Raw genomic sequence first — 17,991 nt, 5'->3', positions numbered from 1 at the left:
TATTGCTTAAAGATTAAACTGAGTCAGAAAGTGACAAATTGTGTGACTCTTCCCACAAGTAGGATGGAATCTACCTCCAGGTAAATGGATCTGGCAAAAGATTGGGGTTTAGCAAACCCACTAACAAGTACAAATAGCCTCTTTCCCTTCTCCTCAAACCTTTACTACCAACACCTACTTCAAATCCCCAGGTAGTGTGTCATGGTGGAAGGGTTTAGGGTGGAAAAGAAGAGGAGAATTAGGAAGGCCTTGCCTGGGAAGATGAAATTACAAAATACCTGTAAGACATTATGGGGAACAACTTAAACAGTCTTACTCCCTAGGTGTTAAAGTTGGGCTTCCTCACAAAACCTTTTCTTTGGAGGAAGTCAGGAATCCATATGACACCATTTTGTTAAATACCCTGGCAAACCTCAAAGCAATGGATTCTGCCTCATCTGTATTTTAGAATCTGATACCCATTGTACCAATACAGCTTAATTTTCACAGGGATGGTTGTCTAGTTGTATTACCTCAGGGTCATTTTTATTTTTGGCTACAATCAGAGCTACTGATTTGCTTCCCTGAATTTATTCATTTGTTTGTTTATGTAACATGTATTAGGCTTCCTGTGCATTGTTAATTACTGTTTGGCATGAAAAGATAGATGGGGCCCCTGCTTTGAAGAAGCTGAAGTAGTCTCCCACTTGTTGTGGGGTAAGGATGGGCATGCATGGAACTATTGTGCATGGTAGAAGACACTAAATGCTAAGAATGAATGCAGTTGAAGTACCATGAGAATTTGAAAAATAAAGAAATGTTTTGGCCTTAGCAAATCAGGAGCACACTGTATTATTTGGCGGAAAATTATTTGTTTCAATCACACAGAAGAGTACAGACAGTAACATACTAAGATTTGTTAGTTCTTAACGTTTTGCAATAATTGCTTCTGATTTTTGAAAGAATTACATTGAAGACCTCCTGAGAAGCCTCCTTTTCCCCTCTCTTGTTCCTTTCCTCCTCTGAGACATTTGCTTTAATCACAGATTATATCCATGCATGTGTATGTATCCATAAATAATATATGCTAGTGTTTATATGCTAAAATGTTTTATAGTATTTTATAAGGAGTAGCATGCCTTACATATCTTTATGCCGTTTGCTTTGTTTGCTTAGCATGCTGTTGGGTACACCTGCTCTTCATTCATTGTCATTGTTGTATAATACACTATTTGATGAATATAGTCCAATTTTTCATTTGTTCTATCGACATTTATAATATTTTAAATATTTTAATACTGTAATAATGTTGCCTTGAACATTCCTGAACACATTTCTCTATATTGGGTGATAATATATTCTAATAGAAGATATTGCTGGCTCATGGAATACCTGTAGCATAAATAGGAATTGCCATATTTCTTCCCACCATGATTATACAAGTATTTACTTCTACTTGGAGTTTATCAAGACACTGTTATTCCATTCTCACCTACACTTGGAGTTCTCACACTTAATAAATTTTCCCAATCTGTTAACTGTGAAATTATATCCCATTCCTAATTTAATTTCAATTTCTTTGATTTTGTATGAAATTAAATTATTCTTATGAGACTGAATATCTTTTTCTATACTTTTTGCCCATTTGGCCTTCTCCCTTTGTGAATTGGCTGGTTTTATCATTTGCTCATCTTTGTGTATATGTATTTATTAATTTGTAGCAATTTGGTTATATTTGGGATTTTAATCCTTTCTCAGTTACATACTGTCTAATAACATGTCCTTCCTCAATACTTTTTCTCCTTCCACTTTCCTCTTTCTGTCTAATTTTACCAGTTTTAAATGCAAATGAAGAGCATTTTTTCCTTTTAGTTATTTGCTTAGGAAATCCATTCTAATTCCACGCTTTTCCAGTTTCTCTCCTTGCAATCTTCTGTAAGCTTATTACAGATATTCTTGGGCTTATGATGGGGTTATGTCTCAGTGAACCCATTGTAAACTGAAAATATTAAGTTGAAAATGAATTTAATGCACCTACCTATCTGAAAACATCAAGGCTTATCCTAGTCTAACTTAAATGTGCCCAAAACTTTTGTGTTAGCCTGCAGAGTATTGTGAGAGAATATAGTTCTGTGTATCACTAGCCCAGGAAAAGATTGAAACTCAAATTGCAATGTCTATCAAATGGGTATTTGCGCCATTGTAAAGCTGAAAAATCTAAAGTCTGACGTCATAAGATGGAGATTGTATTTTTTTATTAAATTTTTTTGCTATTTACATTCGTGTCTTAACCTCCTTGGAGCTGTTATTTGGTTAAATAAAAGGGCACAGATAAATCTCAAGGGCAAATGACATGACATATGAAAGACAAAATATTAATATGCAAAGAATTTTTAAAAAGTATATTCTATGCAATCTTAGAATCAAATGAGGAGGTTCCTCTTCCAAAGTTCATATTCCCAAGCCTAGTCTTTTCCTTAGTGAGGGAAGATGAGACACTAGTTCTACTTTAATGGATGATTAAAATATATGCTGGTTTCTCTGAACTAAGAAAAGTGATGTGTCCCATAAACCTGCCTTTAAGTGGCCAACATACAAAACTCCTGGATAACATGATTTTTATAACTTCTTCACATAATGACTTAATTTCCTTTCTTTTTCTCCCTCTCTCAGTGCACACACCACCCATTTTTGAAGGACCAGGGTAAATAGATGAATTCTTCATTGTATGCTATTTGTTTTTAGCAGTGGAGATAGCATGGATATGTAACAATCTGAAAAATAATTTCCAGTAGAAATATCTATGTCTTGACTAATTCAATACTGTGCTCCATCCTGTTGTTATAATTTAAATTATTCCTTAGCACCAGACTTGAAAATAACACTACTGAATTTTACATTTGGTTAACACTTTAATTTTTGTTTTAAAGACAAAGATGGTATTGTACATTTACGTTTTATGTTTGGATTTCATAAGTGATTTGATTCATGTGTGCCTCAAATTTTAAAGAAGATACTGTAGAAGAGGGGAATCCTCCAAACTTAAAACTGAATCTAGCCCTTCTGTGTATGTTATAATATACTTGTATAACATCTAACAAAGTTGACTGTCCGAATGATTTTTTGACCATGAACTTAAGGTCTTTGAGCACCTGTATTACTTGTTTGTTCTCCTAAATGGTGCAACTTTTGCCTTAAATTATGTTTTTCTGTATACTTACTCCTCCTGTGCTAGATTAAAATTCCTACTCATGTTGGTATTTTTAAAGCACCTAGCTCAATGTCTGCTAGTGTGCATGTTTCAAAAAATTTTGTTCAATGAGTTTTTGGTTTATTTTATTATTTGTTAATAGCTCTTAATAGCTACAGCTTTTATTGTATTCAGAGTACTTTTCTCATATGATTACATGTAATTCTTATAACCCTATGATGGAAATGGTACAGTAATATCCCCATTTTACAAGTGAGAAATAAAGCAAATTAAAATTGAATAGTCCTTCCAGGCTCAGTAATAACAGCAGGTAGCAATAGTGGGTAGCAATCCTTCCCCTTCCATGCACATAACCAGAATAAGCGCAAGAACCACAAGAAAGCACTGATATTTGGACAGTAACTTTGCTGAGTATTTTACAGGGTAATGCCAAACTCAGTTCTCTGATTACAAATCCCACAATTAAATCCAGTTAGTATCCTGTGAAACTATCATTAGCAACAATGTCAGCCAACCGTAAAGATGGGAGTGTGAATTCAGACAAAAAAAGTGGAGAGGGTGATAGGATTTGTCTCTGTAGGTATGAATCACCTGGGTATGTGTGATTCTTCAGGGTCTGATAAGCAACTGTGGTTTTGGGTTATCACTGGTTGGATCCTCACACACTGCCCTTAATAACATCTGTTTGTTTTTTCATTCAACCATGTTTTTCTTTGTTACGATTATTAGAATTCACTTGGGAGTGAGAATGTGCAAAGCTATTGAAAACTAATGTATTTTACATTCTGTCTAGTGCTTTCTTTCCCCTAATAGGCCATCATTTGCTATAACTCAACTCTAACCCATGTGAAAGAGATGCTTGCAAAAAAGAGTTGGGTAGATAGGTTCTGTTTTGCCTCTTATGCGCAAACATCTCTCACTGTGACTTAACAACTCAGATTCTTCTATTAAATGTAACCTCATTGGGGATAGATAAATTCATACTTTGAGAGTTTCAATAAGAGAAGGTGTTGGTAGTGGGTTGTGCAATTAGTGTTTCATTGTAAATGACTTAGAAATCCTTTCTGAAATATTCTCTCTCTTTCTTCTCTCTCTCTCTCTTTCTGCCTCTGCCCATATAAAATAAATCTTAAAAATAAAAAGAATTCCATTTAAAGAAAGGGCTAACAGGTGTCTCTTTAAAGTCAGACCTTGTAATCTCTCAATTCTCTCTGTGTTCCCTTTTAGAGAGAACACACTTCTCTTTGTCCTTTATTTTCCAGTCAATGTACCTCTTTTCACCTTTTCCATCCCCTTGTTTATTCTCCTCCACTTGTGCTTCTCTTCTGCTTCCCTAAGTGTTTCTCTAGGGATTGGCCCTCTGTGACTTTGATTCCTTGGTTAGACTCATGTACCTGTTTTCATAAATGCCCCAGAACCTTTGTAGTTGGACCTCCCTGCTGCTGGTCTAAATGGTCCTTAGGGAGAGCAGAAGCAATGAACCTGGAATAACCACATTTGACTTCTGTGAGCCCTCTTGAGAATTTAGTAATTACTTAATGGATTGAATTGGCCACATATACTCTTTCAGATAACAGCCTGGGTTGCATTAAATTAACCTTCACAAATGGGTATTTATTGGTGTACTCTTAAAAGACTACAAGTGTTGGCTGTAATTGCTCTTCCATGTTTCTCCATGCCGATAGGTATTTGTACTGAGTGAAAAATTTCTCAGATTAAAGCCTGGGTGGCAGTTCTAGCCATTTAGTGATGTGTGCCATTGTGTTCGGCACATTGAGCATAAATCCTGTCTTGTAAACAGCAGGGAGACTAATGAGGTTTGCCTACATTCTGGTATCATTACCAGGAATTCCAACAGAGAAAAAGAGAAGGCTTAGAAAAGAAGTACACAAAACAGTGATTTTTGGAACTTTTCATTATCTGAATCAAGGAGAGATTATTGCTCAACACTTAGTATAGGCATATATGCATAAATGTACATAAACTATATTAAGCCAAAAAATAAGCCAAACATTTTGTTTTAAAACAACATTTGCAAAGTTACCAGTGTAGTTCTAAAGAAAGATAATGAAGATTTAATTTATGAGTGTTTTATTCACTTACATAAAGAGGATGACTATTGAAACAGTGCGGCTATTAAGATGATAGCTTGTTTTTTCCTTTTTCAGAATTCATTATTTTAGCTCACTAAAATTTCATGCCAATTTTAGTAACAATTTTTGGAGTATTTCTGCTGTCATTTTTATATTGACAGACACACATGACTTCAGAACACACCAGATCTCTTGCAAGAAGTCTTTCAAATGTGATATTGTAGATTAATTTCAAGTGCTTGTTTTTATTATTATTAAATAACATGTGTTTGATAATGTCACAATAAGGGGCTCATTTATTATTTAATGTCTACACTGGTTTCTTCCTGGACTCAGATTTTTTTTTAAAGATTTATTTTTTTATTTGAAAATCAGAGTTACACAGAGAAAGAAAGATAGAGAGAGAGAAGTCTTCCTTCCATCCACTGGTTCACTCCCCAAATGGCCACAACAGCTAGGGCTGGGCCAGGCTGAAGCCAGGAGCCAGAGGCTTCTTCAGGGTCTTCTATGTGGGTGCAGGGGCCCCAGCACTTGGGCCATCCTCTGCTGCTTTCCCAGACACATTAACAGGGAACTGGATCAGAAGTGGAGCAGCCAGTACCCGAACCGGTGCCCATATAGGATATCAGCACTGCAGGTGACGGCTTTACCCACTACACCACAGTGCCAGCACCCCTGGACTTGAGTTTTCATAAGAGCTAGTATCTGGTTGCTGTGATAGAGTGTGGTCTATACTTATTTGTGTTTGAATGAATAAACACATATATTCCATTACCAGAAAAATTATCTGATTCCATCTTCAGAGTCACTAACAGATAAAGTGCCAGGACTAGAAAGTTAATTCCAGGGTAAAGTGTTAATGAAGTAGCTTACTTCCTTTTTATGTACTTCCTTAAAGGAAAGTACACACACTCATGTACGTGCAGAAATGCATGGAAAACTCCACTCCTACTCTCTTTCCCTTTTCTTTATTTCTTTATTTGAAAGGCAGAGTTAGAGAGAGAGAAAAAAATTCTTTTTTTTTTTTTTATTTTTTTTTTAACTTTTATTTAATGAATATACTTTTCCAAAGTACGAATAATGGATTACTATGGCTTCCCCCCCATACCGTCCCTCCCACCCACAACCCTCCCCTTTCCCACTCCCTCTCCCCTTCCATTCACATCAAGATTCATTTTCGATTATCTTAATATACAGAAGATCAGCTTAGTATACATTAAGTAAGGATTTCAACAGTTTGCTCCCACACAGAAACATAAAGTGAAAAATAATAGATGATTTTTTTTAATGATGATGAAATCAGATCAGACCTATTGTCATGTTTAATCCCAGTGAGAGTCAAGTTGGGAGTTGATAGTTTCTATTCTTTTCTTTTTTTTTTTTTTTTTTTTTTTTTTTTTTTTTACAGAGGATCAGTTTAGTATGCATTAAGTAAAGATTTCAACAGTTTGCACCCCCATAGAAACACAAAGTGAAATATATTATTTGAGTACTCGTTATAGCATTAAATCTCAATGCACAGCACATTAATGACAGAGATCCTACATGAGGAGTAAGTGCACAGTGACTCCTGTTGTTGACTTTACCAATTGACACTCCTGTCTATGGCATCAGTAATCTCCCTATGCTCCAGTCATGAGTTTCCAAGGCTATGGAAGCCCCTTGAGTTCTCCGACTCTTATCTTGTTTAGACAAGGTCATAGTCAAAGTGGAGGTTCTCTCCTCCCTTCAGAGAAAGGTACCTCCTTCTTTGAAGACCTGTTCTTTCCACTGGGATCTCACTCACAGAGATCTTTTGCCAGAGTGTCTTGGCGAGAAAAAAATTCTTGCACCCATTGGCTCACTCCCCAATTGGCCACAATGGCTGGAGTAGCGCTGATCTAAAGCCAGGAACTGGGAGCTTTTTCCAGGTTTCCCACGTGGGTACAGGGACCCAAGGACTTGGGCCATTTTCTACTGCTTGCCCAGGCTAGACTCAAACCAGAGTCCATATGTGATACCAGCACTGCAGGTGGCGGTTTTACCCCATACACCAAAGGGCTGGCCCCTCTTTCCCATTTCTTTGGAACAGAAACGCTCAGAGTACATAGTAGAGCATAAGGCTGTGGATTGTGCTTTTTTTTTTTTTTTTTTTTTTTTTTTTTTTTTTTGACAGGCAGAGTGGACAGTGAGAGAGAGAGACAGAGAGAAAGGTCTTCCTTTTTCCATTATTCTTTTTTTATTTATTTTTTTATTTTTTGACAGGCAGAGTGGACAGTGAGAGAGAGAGAGAGAGAGAGAGAGAGAGACAGAGAGAAAGGTCTTCCTTTGCCGTTGCTTCACCCTCCAATGGCCACCGCGGCCGGAGCGCTGCGGCTGGCGCACGGCGCTGATCCAGTGGCAGGAGCCAGGTACTTATCCTGGTCTCCCATGGGGTGCAGGGCCCAAGGCCTTGGGCCATCCTCCACTGCACTCCCTGGCCACAGCAGAGAGCTGGCCTGGAAGAGGGGCAACCGGGACAGAATCTGGCGCCCCGATCGGGACTAGAACCCTGGGTGCCGGCGCTGCAAGGCAGAGGATTAGCCTATTGAGCCACGGCGCTGGCCGTGGATTGTGCATTAGAAGACCTGCATTTTGGCCCCAGCTCTGCCTCTAATGTATTCTTGTTTAGCAGTTCCTTGTACAATAAATATTTATTGAATTAATGTGTGAATGAAATCACTTGATCATTTGTTAAATACCTCCTCTATATTAGGCTCTGGGGATATGAAAATGCTTTGTTCTATTGGTTAAGTCCCTTGAATTTCCTGGACATCAAATTAATTACTTAGATAATAAGAAGGTAGAATGAGATGCTTATTTATTAGCCTACCTGCTTATAAGAAGTTTTGGATTAGAAGAGCTATGAGATTTCTGTATCCCACCCTGACTATATAGAACTCTATCCCTGCTGAGTCTAGGACCTGGATTATGAGGATCAGAGGAAAATACTGAACATGCATGTATATCTAGTTAGTCTATCTGGGAACCAAAATTTGCACTCAAAACAGTTTTGCTAAAAGCATTTCCCAAGGATACACTCATAATTACCAAAGAATGGTCCATAGCAATCTGGTAATGATTGTCCTTATATAAATGAGTGATTAGTGGTGTCATAAAGATCCACTGGAAATCAAAATGTTTCACATTTGCCAAAAAAATTATAGTACTAGAAATGAGAGCAATGAGTCCCAAGAGAAGTTCTCCTTTCAGTCTTCGGAAAATTGATTTTAGTACTTGGTCACAGTGATAGAAAGGAAAGATTTGTTATCATTTCTCCTCCAAACCATTTCAGCAGCTTTTCTGCCAAGCTAAGCTCATGAAAGCCATGGTGGGTCGGGAAACTGCGGCGAGGGAACTTGTCAGAAGCTTCTGGCTTTGCACTGCAGTCTAATAGAGACTTAGCACTTTGCAGGTCAGTGCCACTGCTATTTGTCTCTGACCTAAGAGATCTGGAGTTCTTCACATCAAAACCACATCTTGCTGAGCAGAGATCAAACGTAGGAAGGTAAGGATTCTGCTAGTGATTTATCATGCCAGGGAGAGTGATCAGGCCATATGGGGCCACTGCAAATGAAGTTGACATTCTGGCAGTTTCTCATATAGGCCTCTCTTGTCGTTATGGCTAGTTTTTCCTGTAGAGGAATTCTGGGTCAAGTGGCAGCTTTCAGAGGTATTTCTTAGCAGGACTTAGCTTCAACATGGGGCTTGTTTCAAAACCAAGTCCTAACAAGAGTCTTCTAATATTTTATTTAAATGGTAAATGGGAATTTCTTGACCATATATTTGATGGCTAATTTGAGCTTGTCATTGAATATCTTCTTTCCTTCTTTCTGCTTTTCCAGGATGATATCTACTTAAAAATTTAAAGAGAAAAATTAAGGTGCTTTGAGGGTCTACCAAAAAATACCCCTTACCTTCTAAAGCTTCGATAAAACTTTAAGATAATGATATTGCCTTTATAAACTGCACAATTAGACTTACTAGTTTATCATCACATTTTATTAAGTCAGAAGCTTTCAGACTGAATTCCTACAAATAACCTAATTCCTGGGATAGGAGGAGGCATCACCTACACCTTTTTACATGTATGTAAAAGCCAAGAACCATGAGAAAGAATTTAATCATTTAAGTACAAAATAGGTGTAATTATGTTTGCTAAGATGAAATCAAGGGCAAAAATCTCCTTTTATTTAATTATTTATGTCAGCAGATATGTGAAAACGATTGTGCCACATAAATTCAGGTTGCTTTTTATTTATAGTCAAAACCAACTGTTTCGTCTCCTGTGGGGAAAATCACTCATTTATTGGTTCAAAGGCCTCTTCAATCTTGGGGCATGTAGTGCGGTGAGTCAGCCCCTCCATGTGCAGGATGTTTGCTTTGTATCGTAAATGAAAGAAAGATGATATTCACAGTTAAAAGTAGTAGTTCAGCACAGTAACTTATGGCTCAACTAAAGATACCAGCTGCCCCTTTTGGGAGTTCCTTTTTCAATTATGAGAAAACTTGGCATGAATAGAATGGGCTTCAGAGACAAGCACTAGGTCTTATCCTGTAATCAACATTAACTTGATTTGCTGAGGTATCACTTTATCTGTTAATAAACTGAGAGTCATTATTCTGACTGATGAAGTACTTCAGCTCTGTAGAGAGCAAGTTTAAGTGCAATAATGAAATGGAATTTGCCCTATTTTTCACTTAGCATTCTTGGAACGTGTACAACATCCATGAAAACATGGTTGGATTGCCAAATAAAATATAGGGTGTCTACTTAAATTTGGATTTTAAGTAAATAACTGAAAATTTTTTAGTATAAGTGTACCCCATACCTGGTGATTTGGAACATACTTGGACTAAAATCTTTGTTGTTTTTCTGAAATTCATGTTTAACTAGTCTCCTGTATTTTTATTTCCTGAAACTGACAACTCTAATCTGTTGTACAGTTTGGCTGTGATTTTCATCTGTGGTCTGCAAATAATCATCACTTTGATGTAAAATTAATTGCCATTAAAATCAAAAGAACCCTTTAAAATTGTTGCACTCAAATAATGAAAGTGCAGTAAAAAGCCTTTTTTTTTTCTTTTTAACCCTGGCAATACTATTGAATAAATAGGACAACTAGGACCATTGTAAAGACAGCTTAATCTCCTAAATGAATTGCTCTAACCTTCTAATTCAAAATCATACAAACAAAAACATTGAGATAAGCTGGGTGCTTTTTCAAATGGGGACCCCCTGTGGCTTTGAAAATAAACACTTCAGCCCCCTGTCCCCCCCAACACCCACACCCACACCCACACGCCTTTCTGATGTCTTCCATTTGCAAATGAACAGCCTGAATTCTGAGGAAGACAGAAGACTAATTAAACCCAGGGAAGATAGGCAAAGGCACATTTGTTTGCAAGCAGAAGACAAAAAGAAATCATGTTATGTTCTGCTTTCTCAAGACTGACAGGAGGCCAGGAAAGCCCTTTCCCTGAGATTTCTCCTCCCAAAGCACATTTCCCAGGCCACTACTCAGACCTCCCAGGCCCAGGCAGCTCTGCAGTGTTTGCGCTGCCCTGCGTTAGTTAGTCTGTCTTAAGGGCAGAATCAGAAGAGTGCCTGCTGGACATTCTGGAAGACCAGTTAATGTGTTGAGTGGCCTCACCATATTTACCTTTTTTCTTTCTTTTTGCCCTGTGTGTCTTGGGTGTTTGGGCTTAGGGGTCCTAGTTGGCAGCAATAGAGAATAAATGGATGAATAAGCAAACATGTACAGAAAAAGGGGTGGCCAGTTGTTTGAGAGCACCAATAAATTGTCTTGAACTGATTGTTTACGTTCAGAATCAAAATCAGTAAAAAGTCTGCAAGAACACTATGCCAGGCTTTTCAGTAATACAATACTTTATTTAATCCTTACAACCATTAGGTCAGTTGGTTTTCTTATCTTCTTTTACAGATGGGAAAAGTGAGCTGCAGAAAGTTTAAATGACACACCTAAGACACACCATCTTAATCTTTCTGTACATATAGGAGGTCGACCCATTAAGAAATCATGTGAGAGGAATAGAGACAGAACTGAACGTAGAACACCTTGATCCATTTTTGTGGTTAAAAGACCACAAATGTCTTCATTGACTCCAACCCAAGTATTAGTAAAACACAGCATGTGACTTAGGGATGCTGGAAAAATTGGACAGTTTAGGTCTGTTGTAGGGATATCCTGTCATAATTCTCAGAATCTTGAATCAAATGGAACACTAGATCTATATTAAATCTGTATCACAGGTTCCTGGATTCCCCCTAGGGCCCTTTAATCGGGTTGATTCAAGATAGCATTGAATATCTCAAGCACCCTCATTCTGGGAAAGGGGCCAGGTCCCCCCATAACTCCCCTCCCAGTTCATTTGGAATCTAACCTTGCCCCTCTTTAGGTTGGCCAAACTCAACTGTTCTCTGGGGGAACGTGACTAATGACCTTTTGTCTCTTCCTCCCATCAGTGTCCTTTTACTTTCAGAAACAGACCTTGAGGTTAGATGGATACGTGAGAAGCTGGGTGAATCCTTGCTGCCCCACCACTGATGTCCTCAGTTACTTCTCTTCACAGCTTTAACACAGTTCTGTAGTCACTGCATGTTAGTGTTGTGTGTCGGGCAAACAACAATTACTTTAAAGTACCCAGGCTCTTGCTGTGGTGCAGTGATCTTAGGTGAATACTTTCAAGTTGTTTTAAATTGTAGCCTCTAGCTGTTCATTTCTTTTGACTCTGTGCTTAGTCCTTTTGAAAGTATATAGTTTGCAGTCTTTTCTTTGAAGGCTTTTTCTTTCTCCTTTCAAGTTAGGTAGGACTCAGCATAGGTGTGGTACAGGGTATACGATATAATTGGATCCATTATTTAAAACTGTTAATTCACTTAAAATTAGAATTGATAAATTAGTCCTTGTCAAAGAAAGCTTTGTAAAACCCTGTTTCAGCCAGCAAAAGATTACACCTATTGAACAAAGGCCATGTCTCTATAATATCAAAACATTGACTTTAAAGTGAAAAATGCAATCAATCATCTAGGTGTTTTTCCTATACAATGCCATTTGGGTGTTTTTTCACTTTTTAGCCAGATGTTTTGGCGTGAAGCACAGCAAAGAATGAAAGTCGACAGAACCACTTCTGCTCTAACTACGTAAATGTTTCAAGAGGAAGCTTTATTTCCCCCTTTCCCGTAAATGAGCTGAACACTTGTTTCATTATTTTACTCTACATAGGTAGACTCTTTATTTGAAGTAAAATAAGGTAAGATTATTTTTGCTTGAAGTTAAAAATATCTTTATTACTTTTGATTATAATATTCAGAGCCACTAGCTCTACAGAGAACTGTGCTGAGAATATCAGCAATACAGTTCAAAAATTTTATATCATTAAATGATAATTATAATTAAGTGCTGTCTCTATTGTCCACAAATCACTTTAAAGTACATTAGTCGAAACAGTGGAGCAATCATGTAAGAGGAGATAACTGCCATATGACAAGTCCCCAAACTATTTCTTTGTTGTATTGCTTAATTAAAGATAATTGATCTTTTTCATACAAATAGATCAGTCTGTCTATTGATTTCTACCTGATACTTTACTATGATGAACCAAAGGCAGTTTAGTGGCAAGCTGAGAAGCATTGAACTCTCCAAGGCATAATCTACTGCAGGGTTTCGTACAAATCATTTGAAGCATTTACTATTAAAAAAACAAAACATTTTATTACTGAAATAAAACATGGCAGGTTTATGTCAGAGATTCATTGAGGATAGGAAATTATTTACACCTAACTGTGATTAATGCCTGCTGCTTTGAGAATTCCTCAGGGTTTGGCTCTCCCAGTTAGAAAAGGCACGGCAGCTACTCTGTATGTCACTAGTCAGGACCACTTTGCTGTGGGCTAAAAAGGGTGACAAGCCAGATGCAGCTTGTGTGGCTAAGTTGCACTGTTTCTTAATCTTTATCCAAGTGACTGCTGAAGTTTATAAAACAACTAAGGCAACTTTTAGATGAATCTGATCCCTTTGACAACCAATCTGAGTTTCTTATCCTGTCCCCACTTCTTTCCCATGGAAAATGATTTATTATATCTTTTGAGCATGTACTGCATGTGGCATGTTGTGTTTGGAGGTGAGGGAAACCATATGAATCCAAGATATCTTTCTTTAAGGAAGTTGGAAAAGGAAAAAAATTCCATTTTAGTCACTTAAAACACATTCACTTTTTTAAAAAAAAATATTTCTTTGTGTTCATTTGAAAGACAGAGTGGGGGGGTGGGCGGGAGAGAGAGAAAGAGAATCTTTGACCTGCTGATTCATGCTAGGACTGGGCCAGACCAAAGCCAGGAGACAGAAACTCCATCTGGGTCTCCCAAGTGAGTAGCAGGAACCGAACTACTTGGGCCATCTTTTTGCTGCCTCCCAGATGCTTTCACAGGAAGCTGGGTGGGAAAGGGAGGCAGGACACCTTGATCCCAGCCACTCTGATATGGGATAGAGGTGTCCCAGGTGATGATTTAACTGGCTATTACCCGCCTCAGATACATTCACATTTTATCTCACTAATTGTACAACACCTCTGAAAAGCAGGTCTTATTTTTGTTTTATAGAGGAGGAAACAAAGGTCAGAAGACTAGTATTAAAATGGAGATCATTCAACTCTGGTATTTCCATTCTAGGTTGTTCTATAAGGAAGATTAACATACAAGGTTAATCATATCAGTCCTTAATGAATTTTCTAATTCCTTACTTTATCTTAAGTATATAACACAGCTGTCATATGTTTCTCCTTTAACATTGCTTAAATCATGGAATTCTACTCTTGTCTTGGTTGGGAATAGACTTGGATGTAATTGGATTTAAAAAAGCCCAGATTTAGCATCTTTACTGTTTAACCCAGGACCATAATAATTTAGCAGATCACGTCTGTTGGAGAATATGAGATATCTCCTGCTTTATGATTTGTTTACTTTAATATGGCAGAAGTAATGCTGTGCTAGTTCTGGGTATAACGTTTAAGAGAACTAGAAGCTTCTACCTTGGTCTCTCTTATTATGTATTTTTATTTGAGACAGAAAGAGAGAGAGAGAAGGAAGGAGGGAGAGGGAGCTCTTCTGTCGCCTGCTTCACTTCCCAAAAGCCATGAGCCCAGAACTCAGTCTGGACCCACATACTTGAGCCATTACCTGTTGCCTCCCAGAATGTGTGTTAGCAGGAAGCTGGAATCATGGAAGCAGAGCCAGGACTTGAGTCCAGGCACTTTGATATGGAATGGGGGGCATTCCAAGCAGTATGTTAGCCACTGTGTCAAACAGCTGCCACCATGGGGACACTTGGTTGGGAGAAAGCCTTTGTTGTTATGGAGCATTGTCCTTATTAGAGTTCTTAAAAGCATTCCACTGGGAAGGTAGAATTTCTGAAATAGGAAAATACTCTATAGGACATTGTCTGCATACGTGCTCAGAATTTAGGATGCTATGAAATGTTTATCAAATGAAATATTTATTAAAGGACATGTACTGATACTTTTTTCCAAGTACTTACTTAGGTCTCTACTAAAGCCTCATTATGAAGTTTCATTTTAATTCCCTTAGCTGGGAGAAAGAACTATGAATTGAACAACTGTGATCATTTTATAAAGATTTTGACATTTGCTGTCCCAGTCTTATTTAGCCTTGATACCCAGAGCTACAGAGGAAGGAACATGTAAAATTTCATGAAATAAAATGATACAAAATTTGATGAAATGCTACTGTAATCAGTTCCTAAATTAATTAAAATGAGCCATAACCTTTTAACTATGTTCATGCAAACTCAGCCTTCTTGTGGAAAGTCATCAGGACATTGTCAGTTACAGCCCTGTGGTTGAAAGAACTCAAGACTATTCTTTAATAAGCCTAGGAAAATAATTTCCTATTTGAGAATGGGAATCGTCTGGCCGTTGTCTATCCTCTGGCAGAAGTTCCAGCGTCTGCACCTGCGGAGACTGCAGAAAATGTCCCAGGACCTCATCCCTAAGTCCTGTCACATTAAGAATGTAAATCAACAATATTTCCCTAATGCATTTTTCTTTCAAGGAAGGAAATGAAAAATTATTTTACTGTCACCTCTGTTGATTGTACTGAAGAAAAGGGGAACTCAAGGAAAACTTCTTGTGCCAAATACTGCCTAAGAAACATTGTGAAAGACATACAGTGAGGATTGCCCATAGTCCTGGGAGGCTGTCAGATCTGTTTTCCAAGTAAACATCAACAAAAATCAAATTTAGAAAAAGCCTTGTGAGGGTCTGCCACTAACTGGGCCTGACATATGGCCTTGAGCCAAGTGATTGGACATCTTTTGACAAGTTTAGTTATATAACAATTTTCATTTGCATAGATAATTGTCTAAGGCTCCTTCCAGCTCTGTGAATTATCTTTTCTTAATCAAAACAGCCTGTATTATATTTAGTCCAAGAAAAGAATCTCATTCACAAGTGCCTTTTAAAATAGTGCTTTAATAGAATTTGGCTGTTGAAGTATGGATCTTGTCGTACTGAATAGTTTCATAACAGGACACAAAAGCCAGATTTTTCCTTTTTTTTTTTTTTTGGAAATATATTTATGGCTGTTTTTCTTGAAGACTGCACAGATTTAAAAATGTTGTAGAACTCTTCTACCTCAATTTCAGCTTCTCACATGATGTCTTTCTAATACATTCATGTGTGATAAAATATTGTATTTTTGGGAAAGGAAGCAGTCACGTTTGAATGTAGAGGGTGGATTCTGCTGTGGTCACAGATACTATGATTCACATGTCTATGAAACTTTTTCATGCACTTCAAGAAAGAGCAAGACAAACATACAGTATCACAAGACTGATAAATTTTCCTACTGAGCGCCCACTGGCGGCCATATATGTTCTACATCAGTAGCTCAGATGTAGAGTTCAGACGCAGAGGGCATTTGGATGGCAGTAAATTTAATAATAAATGGCATCTTCCATTCAATTGAAAGTAGCTTTCTGAAGTTCCATCTTGCGATGTATTCACATGGTAAGCTGAAAAGTGTCATGATCAATTATTAATGTCTGTGAAGGAGCAGGAAAACAGATTTGTGTCACAAATGCCATAGATTAACCTTCTTTCTGTTATAAAGTCTAGTGCTTTCATGGACAAACTGAGGGCTAGGGAAGCTGAGTGATTTTCCATTTAGCATGAAGCCAGGACTAAAACATACATTCTCTTCCTCCTCTTCCTTGTTTATTAGAAGAAAATGAAACTTTTCAAGCTTTATCTCCTTATATATAAGCCCATAAGGCATAGCCAACTGAAATAATGAATTATAAAATGGCCACACTACATAATTAGTGATGATTAGATGAAGAGACCTTAGTTGCACTTGGACCTGCTGCATTGCAGGCTGCTTGAGAACTCCACTACGTGGTACAGGGTCTAGTAACCCAAAGAAGAGCAGTTTTTTGTGAACCACCTTTGTTCCCAAGGGCTTTAGTATGATGCTAGTGGTACTGCATTTTTCTTTCTTTCTTTCTTTTTTTATTTTACAGGTAGAGTTATAGACAGTGAGAGAGAGAGAGACAGAGAGAAAGGTCTTCCTTCTATTGATTCACTCCCCAAATGGCCACCACGGCCGGCACTATGCTGATCCAAAGCCAGGAGCCTCTTCCTGGTCTCCCATGTGGGTGCAGGGGCCCAAGTTCTTGGGCCATCCTCCACTGCCCTCCCAGGCCACAGCAGAGAGCTGGACTGGAAAAGGAGCAACTGGGACTAGAACTGGTGCCCATATAGAGGATGCCAGCGCCGCAGGCGGAGGATTAACCAAGTGAGCCACGGCGCCAGCCCTGATACTGCATTTTTCTAAATAAATAACTCCATTGTCTTAGTGGCCATAGTCAATATCCAAAACCATGTTCTGGATTAAAACTGTTCAATTAAGACAAGAAAAAAAAATAGGAAGCATGCAAAATAAGGGAGACAGTATTTGATGTAGATTGAGGACAGCTTCTCTGGGACATGACATGAAAAGGATTCTTGGATTCAAGAAGCTTGACTCCTGTAATTCAGAATCGTACATTGTTTGCTTTTTGTTGGAAAAAAGGACGTGTTTTTTTTTTAAGATTTATTTTATTTATTTGAAAGGCAGAGTTACAGAGAAGCAGAGGGAGAGAGAAAGAGAGAGAGAGAGAAAGAAAAAGAGAGAGAAAGAGAGAGAGAGAGAGAGAGAGATGTCTTCCATCTGCTGGTTCACTCCCCAGATGGCAGCAATGGCTGGAGTTTAACCAATCTGAAGCCAGGAGACAGGAGCTTCTTCTAAGTCTCCTACATGGGTGCAGGGGCCCACGGATTTGGGCCGTCTTCTACTGCTTTCCCAGGCCATAGCAGAGAGCTGGATTGGAAGTGGAGCAGCTGGGACTTGAACTGGTGCCCATATGGGATGCCGGCACTGCAGCAGCTTTACCTGCTATGCCACAGCACCAGCTTCAGGACTTGCTTCTTACAGAACACCAATACATATTAAACATTTAGTGAACAGCTGCTTTTTCCCACAGTTTTGTTTTTCTTTTGACAGGCAGAGTGGACAGTGAAAGAGAGAGATAGAGAAAGGTCTTCCTTTTGCCATTGGTTCACCCTCCAATGGCCGCCGCGGCCAGCGCACTGTGGCCAGCACACCACACTGAT

The 17,991-nt window shown here is 38.2% G+C and overlaps 1 protein-coding gene across 1 annotated transcript in view; it reads left to right on the top strand.

Moving 5' to 3' along the window:
• The window catches only part of ALDH1A2 (aldehyde dehydrogenase 1 family member A2), a 126,958-nt gene that overhangs the window by 9,030 nt on the left and 99,937 nt on the right, over nt 1-17,991 (top strand). The window lies entirely within an intron of this gene.

Source organism: Oryctolagus cuniculus, chromosome 12, assembly GCF_051225735.1.
Source record: "Oryctolagus cuniculus isolate XC-2025 breed Fujian yellow rabbit chromosome 12, ASM5122573v1, whole genome shotgun sequence".
In the NCBI taxonomy this organism is placed as follows: Eukaryota; Metazoa; Chordata; class Mammalia; order Lagomorpha; family Leporidae; genus Oryctolagus; species Oryctolagus cuniculus.
The sequence above is the reverse complement of the archived record's forward strand: the minus strand, read 5'-3'. Positions and strand labels throughout refer to the sequence as shown.